This window comes from Natator depressus, chromosome 2, assembly GCF_965152275.1.
Source record: "Natator depressus isolate rNatDep1 chromosome 2, rNatDep2.hap1, whole genome shotgun sequence".
In the NCBI taxonomy this organism is placed as follows: domain Eukaryota; kingdom Metazoa; phylum Chordata; order Testudines; family Cheloniidae; genus Natator; species Natator depressus.
Genome location: NC_134235.1, coordinates 207,321,798 through 207,336,844, shown reverse-complemented (window position 1 = coordinate 207,336,844; position 15,047 = coordinate 207,321,798). Strand labels below are relative to the sequence as shown.

General features: G+C 41.1%; 1 protein-coding gene and 1 long non-coding RNA gene across 4 annotated transcripts in view; one reads left to right on the top strand and one right to left on the bottom strand.

Moving 5' to 3' along the window:
- HDAC9 (histone deacetylase 9) overlaps positions 1 to 15,047 on the top strand; it is a 542,743-nt gene that overhangs the window by 344,185 nt on the left and 183,511 nt on the right. The window lies entirely within an intron of this gene.
- On the bottom strand, positions 2,991 to 13,901 carry LOC141983093 (uncharacterized). The gene is made up of 3 exons (XR_012638294.1): positions 13,741 to 13,901; positions 11,711 to 11,860; positions 2,991 to 4,818 (listed from the first exon to the last, which is right to left on the bottom strand). It is a non-coding gene; the product is annotated as an uncharacterized LOC141983093 (long non-coding RNA).

The window sequence follows — 15,047 nt, the reverse complement described above, 5'->3', positions numbered from 1 at the left end:
ACAAAGGCCAAGGCAATATTAAAGGTAGCTTTGTTGGGAATTTAATGGCTGTCATTGGCTGTTGTGCCATAGATGGGTGTGGTTTCTACAGACTAAAAAACACATGACAGTGGCCAATTTCAGAAGTAATGCAAAAGGCAGTATAAATTAGACCAGTTTTCTCTTTGTGATCAGGAGTTTAAGTGGGTGTAAGGAGGGGGCTACTTTAAATCACACATTGAGCTCCCCGGCCTGTAAATGACACCACTTAGATAGTTTATCACAGGGTACAGTGGGCGAAAGGGAGTCTGAGTGTAAGGAGGAATTATGCATGGATTTCTGAATTTGGCCTGTCCTGCCCCATAGATTTTATAATCTAATGTTTCCTATTAAAGATGTTGAAAATGCAAATCTGTCATGTCTTTGAAGTGATTTAAATTCCCCTCCCTTGCAGTTTCATATAAGCTAAACTTCCACTGAGAAAGCTCCCTCTGAAGCTTGTACCAGGACACCACCATGTAGTGTCCAGCAGGTGTTGCTGTAAGAACAGCATGGCCTGCACTCTTTTCCAAGAGAAGCAAGTACAATCAGTGGGACTCCCAAGTCTTCTGTAAAATGCAGGTCTCTCTGTTGGCAGTGCAACTGACTGCTGCTGTGTTACTGAAGTGAACCCACTTCTGATATTCACTGTGCTAAAAACTTTAGTAGATGAGAAATTAAACTGATGATAGGGAAGAGTCTTTTGATTTGAGAGTCGTCAGAATCCTAATGGCTTCTTAAAACAAAACAACCAATCACACAGTACACAGTTTGCAGTGCATTAGCAAAGGGAACACACCACTATTTCTTCCAAACAAAATCAAAGTGTTAAATTGTTTTTTAAATGCAGATTGAGAGAAATGAAATTATGGGCAATAAGCTAGTAGCCAAAAAAAGCAAGAGAGGCTAGAATGTTGGTAACCAATTGCAAGCACAGAATCCAAGCAAAACATCTTGAATTGCTAGTACTGTAATAAATTACAGTTTTCACTTTTGTATTTTGTAAGTGAAAACAGCACTAAGTCAAGCTTGAGAAACGCAGAATAAATGATGACCTTTTTATTTACCTGCACCCATTACAAGTCCAAAGAACTACAGAGTGGAGCAATAAATGAAACAGCTGAAGCAGAGTTAAAGACAATCAAAAGAATAGCTGCATTAAGGGACAGATCCATCTCTAATGAAGGAGGGTTCCTGTGCGGCTGAAGAGTTAATTGTCAGGTAGCAATAGATGAAAGCCAAACAGTCTGTAGGATGGTCTGCTACAATGGCTGTTATCTCATTTTCTTCCATGGATTAATTTTCCCTCTTTAACTTTAATGAGATAAAAGTCTAAGGGTAGGAGGTGGCCCTGGAGTGTTCAAAGGGCAAGAAGTGGTCAAGAGCTGGTTTATCTCAAACTTTGATTAGCCTATTTGATAAGTGATACTAAGCACCCTGATTGGTGACTGATTGGGAAACTTGGCCTCCCCCAGCAGGATAGTGAACATGTAAACTCTCTCCTTTAGTTAGTATCTACCTTGGATAGGGGCAAGAGTGATTTATTTCCTGGCCAGGTCCTGGAGTGTATCTACTTTGATTGGCTCCCTTGATCTTGACATCAGTCATTTGGTTTTCAGAGAGAGGGGAACACAGAAGATAATGAAAGCTACATTAGAGAGGGTCTTACAGTTTTTGCAAATGGTATTTTATCTTCAAAGGCAAGTATCTTTCAACAGTAAACGAGAATTTATTTCCTATTTAAAGAATGTTAGCATGAAATACATTACTATTTTTTCCTTTGCTTTTACAACTTTTCTGCAGATTTTTCCTTCACTAGAACTGTAGTTAGTCTTGTTTAAAAGGGGAAAAAAGTGGCATGAAGTACCGCCCTCAAATACTGAATAAGACACGTTATGGTACTTTCCATACAGGTGCCCACAGGCAGCAGCTTGATGTAGAAGCTACCAGTCTAGCTTCTCCCAGAGTGTGTAGCCTAGGTTAAGTCTACACTAGGAATGAAAGACGAAACGAGGAGAGTAAGGGGCCTAGGAAAATAAGAGCAGAGATGAAGACAAGACAATTTGCAAGTCACACACATTACTGACTCTTAGTGTGTAACTTTCATACAAGAATTCATGGCAGTAAAAACCTTAACAGTTAAATAAAACTAAACTATACCCCAGATTTGGGCTTTGGCAAATATCACCAGCATAGCGAACCTCCCCAGGATGGCTCTATGCCAGCCCCTTCTTGACTTTCAGAGTAAGGGACAAACCTGGGGTGTACTGAGGAAGAGAATAGCTGCACACTGCTATTCTCAGCAGGACAGCCCACAGAGCACAACTGTAGCCGCAGTGTAAGTTAAAGCAGCCCAATGAGCATACAGGGACCAAAACAGGTGACTTATACAATGGAGAACTGGGAGCATGTTATCTTCCCCAGATTACTATAAAATGCACAAACTCCTAAAAAACTGAAATGCACTTTAACATTATTAATTCTAACACAACAAAACTTCACTTAAACATGTCCTGTCAAACTCTTGGAAAATCCTTCAGCTGTTCTCCAAAATTAGCAAAAGTAATTCACGCTAGCTCCAGAGTGAAGCACTTTTCTGCTTTCTCTTTGTTAAGCCACCCACCTGCTGATCTCCCTTGCTCAAAACCAAAAAACTGACACTTACCTATATCCTCCAAGATAAACAATTTCAAATATGCCTCCACTGAGTCAAAAAACCCACTAGTTGCACTTTCTGAAAGTAATGGACTTAAACTCTATAGTTAAGTGAAGTGTTCCATACTTTTCTCATTTCCGTTTTATTAGTGATTAAGTACAGTTCAATGTATTTTAAAAGTGAAGGACTTACAATCAAGACATTACCATATAATTGTAACTTAATATGTCAAGGGTAAATAGCACAACACCAGAGTTACAAACTGACTGGTTAACCATACACCTCATTTGGGACCAGAAGTACACAATCAGGCAACAGCAGAGACAAAACAAAACAAAACAAAACAAGCAAATACAGTACAGTACTGTGTTAAATGTAAACTACTAAAAAAATAAAAGGGAAAGCTTAAAAAAGATTTGGCAAGGTAAGGAATGTGTTTTTGTGCTTGTTTCTTTTAAATTAACATGGTTAAAAGAAGCATTTTTCTTCTGCATGGTAAAGTTTCAAAGCTGTATTAAGTCAATGTTCAGTTGTAAACTTTTGAAAGAACAACCATAAAATTTTGTTCAGAGTTATGAACAATCTCCATTCCCAAGGAGTAATACTGAGGTTCTACTCTAGCTACAATATCTAAATTTGGATAAAATAGTTTGAAAACATTTCTCATTAGTGTCCTTTTATTAATCAGTATCTTTCCAGGCAGTGGGCGTAGTAGGAATTAATATGCTGACTAAATCTTGCATGGAGATATTGATAACCAGGAGTCAAAGCATTTGCATTTCTAAGTGGAATACAACCCTCTGTCTGGAAGAACTAATCACGGAGATGTTGCCTGCATAGTCAGGATATTCCTAATATAATCATATTTTCACTGGAGAGGAATTACATAAGTAGTTAGGACACACTATACAGCAAAAAAACAAAACATCTCCCAAACAACCACCCCCAGCAAAATACATGTCCTCTTCTGAGAGGTTTCTTTTCCAGTCCTGAATGAGGATTGTAGTGATCCAAAAGAGATCACTGTTACAACAGAACAATTTCCCCCAAAGCACTGTACTGATCATGCCAGGTACTGAGCACTCCATACAAAGTACTGAAATAGCTCATCTTCCATTGAGGTGAATGAGAATGAAGGAGCTCAGCATCTCTCAAGATCAGACTCTAACTGGCCATCAAAGCAAAACTAATATTCTGTACCCTGTACTTCTGCTTACAGTGATGAAGCTGGGGAGGGTGTGTAGATTCACAGACAGGCAGAGAAGGGAGGCACCCGTGAGCAGGCAACACCAGTGAATGAACCCAAAGCTACCAAAAATCTTACACAAAAGTGAGGTGAACAAGCTACTTCCAGGATCCTTTAACTTGTGGCCATAACAATTCTATAGCCAGTAAGCAAAGCTTTGTCAACACTGCAAGGTCAGTCTTTATGTTAAAAAAAAAACTGCTCTTGGACAGTGTCTCCAATGTATTAGAGAGAGAGTATTCTTCACCATAAGGTATGTATGGCTTTTGGGGTTCCAGCTTTCCCCCCCTTGTGTACACAGTTATTGTGGTCAATCCAAGGAAAATCTGACCATTCATTGAAGTCTGTGATTCCCTTGTATCCCTGCTGTGGTATCCTAGAACAGTGATTCAATAGATAATCCATATACAAAATTCCTTGTTTGCTTTATTGGCTTCCTCTTTAAAACAAACCAACTCTGGTACAGTATAGGAGCTGGTAATCTGTGGGATAACCACCTTTCCTGAGAGTTCAATCTTTTGGCTATACCAGTTAATCTCAATTTAGTGACTAACAATCCAGAATTTTAATATCACCAGTTGAGGATTTGCAGTGGCACCAACAGCAGAAAACACGCTGGCAGCAAGAGTGGCACAGCTGGGAGTATCAGCATGAAGCAGATGGGATGGAGATAGAACCCCTACACTGTGCGTTGAATGCAACCAGATTTTGTGCACAACATTGTAAGGGACTACTTCTTATTCTCTAAGTACCGTGAACAGTGTTCAATCAGTGTTTGCCAGCACAATCCAAAAAGAAGGATCTCCTTCCTCAGACATGCTCCACCAAACTGCAATTCCATTTTCGAGGTCCTTTTTACTTGTTATAAGTCCCCATCAGCAGACATGCAGAAGAGCCACTGGACAAAGAAATGAAAAAAATACTATGTGTATGCAAGTATATAAAATTAGAAGAGAGCTATAGCTGTGCATAAAATCCTTCATAAGAGTAAATGCATTAATGTATTGGCAGATACTAGTATACGTTTGATAAATCATGACTTGGTTTCTCTCTTCTCCCTTTCCCCACCCCCTCCCAACAAAATGACTAAAAGCTTTCCCTCATTCCACCACCCTTTTTAAAAAAAAAAAAAAAAAAAAAAAAGTTAAAAGAGCCTTTTAAAAATTCCTCATTCTTAATGCTCTGAAATGCATGGGTTCATAAAATTAAATTACAATATTTTATCTGTTTGGGATCAGTACTGTTTCCTCCTTCGCCTCGTGTTTACTTTCCTGCAGTAGCTGACATCAAAATGTTTTCTGGAATGCTGGGACTAAATAAGTTATGCTTAACTCAATATCTAATACAAATAGCCCTGGGGAAGCTTCAGCAACACAATCATAAAAGCTACAGTTTCTTTTAATAGCTTGCCACACTTTGCTGATATAGTATTTCTCTAATCACCAATCTTTACGTGCCTTCCTGACCTTGGAGCTCTCTGCCCAAATGACTTTGTGGTATCAAAGGCCTGTGTCATTGGAAGAGTGAATGGCTTTCATTTTTCCTCCTGAAACTTCCGGTTCCTGGCATCTGCAAAGAATTATTCCAAGTACTGTTTTGCTGCCTTGCGGCCAGTGCCCTATAGTGGCCTGACTGATGGAAGTGACTTTTCCCAAAAAGGTTATTGTGGTCAGCAATAGGTGGAAGCTGCAGTCAGCATGGAATCAGATCTGCTTTCTCAGCTGATTCTGTTTGACTATTAATTGTCACAGTGTCATTATGTTTGTGGTAGTTTAATTACCATCTCTTTTTAGCAGACTTCAAATAAACCAGCTCTTTACCATGTTATATAGGTTTGCTATATCAGAACAGGGGCTTTGAAAAAAGCCAGCCGCAGATTCAGAAAGCACCATGTTGCAATGAACGAGACTATTCAATTCAGTTGCATCTGAAGAAGTGTTATTTTTACCCACGAAAGCTTATGCCCAAATAAATCTGTTAGTCTTCAAGGTGCCCCCGGACTCCTCGTTGTTTTTGTGGATACAGACTAATACTTACGGCCATTCAATATCTATGTTTGAAGATTTGTGTAGCACTTGTTGAAGTGAGGCAGAGGGGCTATTCTTCAGAACACTTTATATAGTACGTGGAGACCAAAAATTCATACATGGATGTGCAGTGACATTTATTAAAATGTGCACTGACTTTTCAGGTAGATGGTTACAGAAGGGACAAGCCCTTGAATTTAAAGAAAAAGAAAAGCCCTTGAATACTCTCTCTATTCAGGAAGTCAAATGTTTCTCACTCATAGTTGAAAATAAAACAAGTAATTCTGGGAACCCTGCACATCAGCATTGGGTTAAAGGATGATCTCCAAGTCACATGAGATAGACAGACCAGTTGGATTCAGATTCTCAGCAATGGGACCTACATTGAATATTGCAGTCAGACCCATACTAAGCGAACAATCTAACTTCTCTTCCACCACTCCCCTTGCTCCTCAGTTCCATCTCGCTGGGTTTTTTAACTCTTATCTGTTATATGATTAGCCCTATCTAGATAACCCCAGACAATTCTTGTGGGAGGGCCAACAAATTGTGAGAAATGCACCATTTTTTTTTTTGGTGGTGGGTTCAACAATAAAAAGATCCCTTTTTCATTATTTTATTATTTGTATTACAATAGCATGTAGAGACCCCAACTGAGGTCAGGAGACCACTTTGTTACACACTGAACAATTGCACAGTAAAAGACATTCCATGCCTTGACAAATTTACAGTCTAAACTGACAGCACAGATGAAGGGGAAACAAAGGCACAGAGAAGTTAAATGATATGCCCAGGGTCACACAGCTGGTCAGTAACAGCTGCAAACAGAACCCAGGTTTTAGGATTCCCAATCTAGTGCTCTGTTCACTGGGCCACCCGCCCCAGGAATATTTTATTTATTTAAATTCTCAGACTCAAGTCTAGACACAAAACAAACAAAAATGGACTCCAATCTGAATCCTCCCCTGCCCTGCAAAGAAGCACCAGGGCTTTGAACCATTCACCCAAGTAAACATTTCCTCGGCATCTCTCTACCACCTTTGTTTGGAGCACAGCAGCTCCTTTTATTAAGAATGAGATCCACCTGCTTCTCTCCTTGTCTTCCTCCTGGCACTCAGTGGCGCCTTCTCCCTTTCCATAACCAGAGGAAAGGAGGTAGCCACTGTGCCTGGTTATTTCCTGCAGGTTGTTTCCTTCGCACCCACCTCCCACCATTGTCATTAAAAAAAACATGCAGGTTTTGGTCCCAGAGGTCTCCTCGTCCACTCCTTTAGATTCCCAATGGACCTGTATACCACATACACACAAAACCAGCTGACAGGTGATAACTTTCTAAGGGCCATTATCCCAATGACATTGGCATTAGCGTCATGGAAAACAGATAAGGCGTAAAACTGAAGAGCCAGCTACCACGGTATGTGATCTTGGGATTGGAGTCCTCATGGCCTAACGCCAGTGCAGAGATGCATGATCAGTTGCAGAATGACTGAGTTCCCAAATAAACAATACATTGCAGTGAATGTTCACTATATCCTGGATTCCAAACCTGTATGGACAGAGATCATCACTAAGATCCAGAGAGCCTTATCCATTGATACAATAGTAGAGGCACACATTTTGGAATAATCACACACTAACTTTGGGCAGAACTGATTAATACTGTATGTGCTGGTAACAGACCCCATGGCAATCAGGCTGATCCTTTTTTGTTCCCTTAATTTTCGTGGGCAAGTGTCCAGTGACTGCAATCACAGGTGAAGGTCTGAGCTTAGCATCCTAGATACACACCATGAGTCCTTGTCCTCCTGACTACCTGGTTTGAGTTCCCTTATCCCATCACACTATCCACAGTGATTCCTTAGCCTGCTTGGCTATCTGTCCCAGCACTCAGGACTTCAGATATGGGCATGGTGGCTTCTCAGGACACTCAGCACTAGGTACTCTTCAGTCCACTATGAGGCATTAGCCAGCAGGGTCTGCTGGTACCAATAAAACCAGCTCTTCACTTTCACAGGCAGAACATCCAAGTACAATACAAATACCATAGAATACAATAATGCCCAGTCTAGCCATCACTGTTTGAATCTCTGGTTTCAGCCCATGGACTGCAGCATGCCAGTAGTTATACAGGTACATTTTTATTAGGAAACATATAGTCCATGTGAAATTATTGAACAGCTAAATCCTAAATACAGAACAGGAAAATCAAAAAGGGATTAAGAAATATAATAGAACAATGCCAATAAACAGGTAAACATCTGTTGGGAGGAATAAGCAAGCACAACCCTGTTTTTCAGCATCTCAGGATTTACTTTTTATGATTTTTTTTTAAATGTTCTGCATAAACTATATGATTTAGTTTTGCAAAAAGAAAAGGAGGACTTGTGGCACCTTAGAGACTAACAAATTTATTTGAGCATAAGCTTTCATGAGCTACAGCTCACTTCATCGGATGATTTAGTTTGTCACTGGTCCCAAATCAAGAACACTTGGGGACAACTGTAACATAACGCTGAGTGAACACAGGGCCAACATAATTAGGAATAAAGACGTGAGATGCGAGGGGAAATCGTCTGCATAATTTCACTTGGTAAACACCCCCATGGAAAGTGGCATGTAGGAAATCTGCATACTAACAAACCTGTCACAAATCAAGGACAACTAAATAGAACAATTAGAATTAACATTTTGCTTTGACTGGTTTTTAAGGCTCTTTTCACTTTTACTATACGCAGTTAAAATTGTGGTTTTTCACTTAAGGCAACATTCTCTATTACATTTTTCCTCTAACTTGTTTGGGCTTTAGAAGTACTCTCTCTTTTCTTTTCTGGGATTTGTTTTGAAGAATAGCTGGTAAAGGCCAAATTCTGCACTTCCTTATCCTAATGTAAATCCAGGGTAACTCTAGTGGCTTCAGTGGAATTAATCTAGATTTACACCAGCGTACATGATAACAGAATTTGGCCTCAAAACCAAATCACAATGATGAATTATGTTTTGTGAATCTTAATTCTAGTAGCCAGTTGAGTTAGGTGACTTCCTTCATTGACTATATCACTGTTTTCCTCTCTAAGGTAACTAGGTAACAAAAGCAACCTAATTTCATGAAATATAAAGGCCTATGTTTTCAAAAGTGACCAGTGATTTTAAAAAAATCAGTCCCTTCCCTCCACCCCCAAAAGCTAGATTGGGGAAAGGTGGGTGTGTTTGTATATTTTAAAATATTTTAAAAAAATATATTCTGTTCCTTCTTCTCTAGTTTGTTCCTTTTCAGTTTCTCTAATGGTTGCCAATTCTTGTGATTTTAATGAAAGTTTTGTGATATGTGAGGATTTACTAAAGTCCAACCTTTCTGAGAAGCCTGATTATGTGAGAAACTCAGCTTCCATTTACATAAAAAGTAAGTTTCTTTTCCCCATGGTGTTAGAAGAAAAGTCTGAAAATGTGACCCAAATGCATGCTAAAGACTCAAAAAACAGAAGGCAAATAAAAAGAAATCCAAATATATTAATTTTAAAACATCTCTTGATTTTTAAGCTAATCTCATTATTTTGCCCCCCCCCCTTTTTTTTTTTTTTTAATGTTTGGAGTTGGCAATACTGCTCTCACTGGTTCACTTCAACCCCTAGTCTTTTTTTCAAGTCTTGTCCTAAGTGGAATATGCATCGACTAATATTTAATAGAGTCAAACATGTTATATTTGTGTGAGATCAAAGTTCAAACAAGTTCACCCATCCTTACCATGCAACATAATAAATATTATGATTATTTCTGAAATGTACTCTGCCTTCCTTGGTCCAAGATCAGTTGGAGAGTCGAGAAATTGGAGACTACACTTTATTTTGCAGTCTGTAATATAGTATGTGCTGACACAGCGCTATTTTCCAATTTTTTTATCGTCTACTTTTTCCTAGATCAGCAAGTATAGATTTCCCCCCTCTCCCCCAATCAATTAACCCCCTCTGGTAGTGTTTTATTTTCTCTTCATATTAAATACAGTGAAACCTGAGGATTCTACTTGTAACACACAATCCTGGTCTTTAGTGAACATTTTAAACTCTCCCCAAGGTTTCCAGTACAATTTTGTTCTCACTTCAGTTAAACATCCACTCTACCCCTCAACTGATACTTGCTGGTGGTTGGTTACAAGTGAGAAAAAAAGGGGGGGGGGCGGGCTTTTGTTCTTTCTTGATTCATAATGATGTATAGAGAAGGTCTGGAAAGCTTTCAGTTTTATTTTCTTAAGGGTCTTTTTCTTCCCTGTATATTTATATTAGGAAAAAAATCAGGTCTTGTGTCCTGGAAGACTTTATGACGACTGAAGAACTAGTGAAGTGATGACATCACAAAAGCCAAGGAGGTGAAAGTTGAGCTCTTGAGAGGGGAAGGGATTTTGAGTCAGACTGTTTAAAATTCTCCTTGTGGGGTGGGGGGAGGAGGATTGTGTGTGTTTTTGTTTTTATTAACCCCCTGTTAAACTCCAATGACTAATATTTTGGAGAAAGGAAGTCTGTCAAGGATTCCAATCCCACTATAAGTAGGGCATGAGAACTAACAATATGCATCTCTGAAACCCGCAAAAAGTCCTCCAACAAAACAAGGTAAGACCAGATATTGACATCTCTGATATTTCTAAGGTTAAACTTCCATGTTTAAAAAAAAAAAAAAAAAAAAGACAGCCCTTCTTTATTATTCACAGAAAACAATTGTGTACAGATGATTGCAGCCCTAAAGGCTGGCTGAGTTTGTGCTCCAGTTGCAGTGACCTATATGGCCCATGGCCAGGGCACAGGATTGCTGAGCTGTAAAAATGTGTTGACCACACTTATCTCTCTCCAGAATGCCCTCTGAGCAGAGGGCTCCTACTGAGGAGATGCAGTCCTGGCATAGCAGTCTTCTGCACAGGCCAGAAGAGAATCTTTGCTAGGGGGGCTTATGCTTCCCTTAAGGCAACTATGAATCTGGTCCTTTGTGTGTTCATATGTATGGTGGCAGTATATTGAACAAAGAGTTCCCAGCATTTCCTTCATACAATGGGGCTTGAGACTTCTCCTGTTTGTACCACAAGAAATCTTGAAGCCAGTGGAGTTACACCTGTATAAAAGCAATGAAGTAAAAGTAGAATCAGGCCATGTATGTTATCAGAGCACATGGCCTATTGCTGAATTTAGTCTATACACTGTACTTTCTGCACAGAATGAGGGCAAAATATTTTTATTTTTTAAAAAAATAGATGGTGCTCATTGTTAAAACATATTTATAATACCAAAAATGAATTAACTGAGCAAAAACAAAAATGAAAGGGCTTTAGGCTTATGATCAGGGATGAAGTGATTCAGATAAAATAACCCATTCATACTGGTTTGACAGGGTTTTTGGAGAGCATTGAGAATACAAGCTTCCTATAACTATGAATGGGTGGACAAGAGGCTTTTGTAGATGGTTAGCTAACCAGATTCTTATCTGAATTTTTTAAATGCTGCTGGGGTTCTGTGGCAATATTATTTATGTACTAGTACATGTAGAGCCTTGTATATGCATCGTAAATATGTATTTTCTTCTAGTTTGAATTGAATGTAAAATACGGGGATACATTAGTTTCTAGTAGAGTTCGCTTTTGTGCATCTCTGCATATCTTGTTTCTGGTATGGAAGCATCAAAATACTGAGAGAGATCCTTGTGCTATATATAGCCTGAGAAGGTACCAGAAATCTTGTACAATTTTTTTTATTCATGAGATTTCCACTCTGTTTTGTTTTTTACCTCCAAAGTGTTGAAACAGTTATGAGAAGGTTGAGTCAGGAATCCAACCTTAGACGAAGTACCATATTTACCAGAGTGTGTGGTGTGTTCAGTTTCCATAAAGCTGGTATTCTGGTAAAGATGACAGAAGTCAAATACTTGCAGCTACACCTGTGGGGAAAAGTCAGGTCTTACACAGAGCAGGAAGCAAAAACAGCCCCCAGGTGGCTTTGGAGCCATCTTACCACAGTATCTCTCTGTCACTCCCAGACACCACTTTCCACTGTGGCTTTCCTCTTCATCCCTGTCTGCCTTCAGCCTAGTGACTGTCTTAGTCCCACTCTTTCCTGCTGCCTCCTTTTTTCACACAGTCAGGGCCACACACCTGTTTCCTCCATTTCTACCAAGTATTGCCTCTCTTGGGTTAAGGTACCAGAGATTCCTGTTCTTTACTTCTACCACAAGCCTGACTCCTTCACATCCATCAGGTCAGGGCCCCAATCTTGTTCTGGCCCTCCTTTTGTGATTGTGGTATTTACTTATTTTTAAATTATGTGTAGTTTGCTATACATATATTTTAAATGGTTAATTCCTGAGGTTTTCTTTAAAATGATGGAAATTTGCAGTTTTGTATTTGTTTTCTTTTTTTACAGTGGGATTGCTGGGGTTTTGCAGTTTTATATGTGGTTTTTCAAATGATAGGACAACTAAAAAATGTAACCTTAAGATCTACATTATTAAAGGCTCCTGGCAGGTTTCCACTTGTATGTAGTTTTGCACTGACAAGTCACTTGTGTGAAGAATGTTTGTGAATGTATATGTGCTTATTTATGTGCACAAAACCTATTTTTGCAAGATTTCTAAGTGCAAATAGGATTTTGGGTTTATTTTTTGTTTTTTTTTAAATAAACCTTCTTGTTCAGGAGTGTCTGCATCTAGAACTTTCTTCTGGAAAGACAAAGATAGGGCTCAGCTGTGAAATTTGGATCCAAGTCCTGGACTGTAACCCGACTCCAAACTTCTAATAGTTGTTCAAAGTTTGGGGTTGTTCAGATCTGGGATTTTGGCTCAGGTCCACAAAGGGGCCTGTGTAAGAGAAGATAATAATTCCTTGCTCTTACAAAGCGCTTTTCATCAGTAGATCTGAAAATCAGCTTACAAAGTCTCATTCTTCCCATTTTATGGGAAAGGAAACTGAGGCATGGGCCAGTGAAGTGACTTCAGTATCACAGCATGTCAGCAGCAGAGCAGAGAACAGACCCCATGTCTTCTGAGTCCCAGTCTGGTGCTCTCTCCTGCAAGCAATAATGTCTCCCCTACTCAATAACGCAGATTTCTCAGCTGATTTAAATCAGTAACTTGTTCCATTCCTACTTACAGGAAACACAACTAGGCAAGAACCTAAAAATCTCAAAAAGGAGATGGACAGGACAAGTTTCCTGCTCTTCTCACTCTGAATCCAAAGCAGAAAAAAGAAGTTGTCACTCACTTATTAGAAAAATACAGTCTTCTAGTCACCCGTCCTTCCCTGGGAAACCTGGGCATAAAGTTCCTCCTATTTAGAGAGCCTGGAGAGGAAAGGACTTTTCTCCTTACTAAATACAGGTGCACCACACCAAGGTCCCTAGCAGTAGGAGTGGAAAGAGCCACCCCCCAAGGTGCTCCCTACATTGCCCAGGCTGGCTGGGGGAGTGCGTGCCCTGAACTCCACAGACGGGGCGCGGGACACCGCCATGGCGGAGACGAAGACTCAGCACCACGTAAGCTCTGACCTGGTGGTGGTAAAACTCGCCAGGACAGACAGGGTGGCTGGAGAGAGCCCAGCCCGGCAGCAGGGATTAGGCCCGGCTCCCCCATGCACACCCTTTGCACCGGGCTCGCCCTCCCTGGGCGCCCGAGCACGAACTGGCTAGACATCGCTCCCTGGGCTGGTCCCACACCACCCCGCTGCCCGCAGGAGCCTAGCCCGGCTGCTCCATGGCGGCCTTGCCACCCCCTCGTCCTACTTCCTTCCGCGCGTCCCCCGGTCACTCCGGAGCGCGTCGACCTGCCTCCGCCGGCCGCTCAGGGGTCCGGGCTGAACCGAAACCGGTGCTGCAGTTCCGCCTTCCGCCGCCAGATGCTGCTCTTGCCAGCCTGAGCTGGGGGGCGGCCGGCGGCAGAGGCTTCGCGTGCTGCGGAGCGCGCGGCCGGTGCGGAGCGTGGGCCAGCTGCCGCTAGCAGCCTCCTCCCTCCCATGCGCTGAGGAGGCGCGGGGTGGCGGAGCAGATCCTCCCTTCACCAGCACCCCCCTCCTGCGCCGCTCCAGGCGCAGCGTGCGGGGGGAGGCAGCCGGAAGCGGGGCTCCAGGGCAGAGAGAGGAGAGGGCGCTGAGCAGAGATCAGGAGCAGCCTTCATGGCTGGGGGAAGGTGCCTGGCCTTGCCTGCAGCAGGGGAGGCAGGGTCATCATCCGCCCTCAGAAGTGAGAGGAGGAGGAGGAGGGCTCCACCCTGTGCATGTATTTATTTTTGTGCATTTCCAGGTCGTTTCTGGAAATCCGACCGCACAAAAAGGGGCAGTTTCCACAGAGTTAAAACCATGTTTATGCCGTTCACATGAGTTTTCAACTTGCAGGGTTGGCAATACTGACGCCATCGCATTTTTAAAAGGGCTAACATGATGAATGGACATTACGCATGTTACGGCTCTGAGCACCATGTGCTAGAACAGTGGTTTGCAACTTAGTCTGTGCACCCCCAAGGGTCCACGGAACAATGTCTAAGATTTCCAAAGGGGTCCCTGCCTCCATTTGAAGGTCCCGCAAATGGAAAAAGGTTGAAAACAACTGTGTTAGAAGCACATCAGTAGAAGGTGCTGTAGATGATTATAAAGCATAAGCAACCTGTTTCACCTGCTTGACTTATGACAACAATTCATTTACACGGATTTCAATCTTAGGAAATTCGAATTTTGAACATTTTATAGGGATAGAAATAAAAAAGGTTTCCCTGAAAACCAATGAAGAAATAATCCTGTGCAAAGCCTGAAAAGTAGTTTTCAGAATAAAATAATTATATCAGAAAACAAAATATTGGAAAGAGAAATTTGAGCTCGTTGTGTTATTTCTAAATGTACAAGGGGAGGTACTCAAATCTGTAGACTAAAACTATCATGATAAATTGAACAGATAAAACAGTACAGAAACTACATAACTGTTTAGAAAAAGGGCAAGTAGACTGGTAGGGTTCCACGTGAAGAAACAACAACCTTCCAGAAGAGCATGAATGCACCTATTTTTTACTAGGCACAGAACAAAATAATCAACGGAGCAGAAGAAATTACTGCAGGTGGTACTAAACCTTATATCAGCTTTACAGT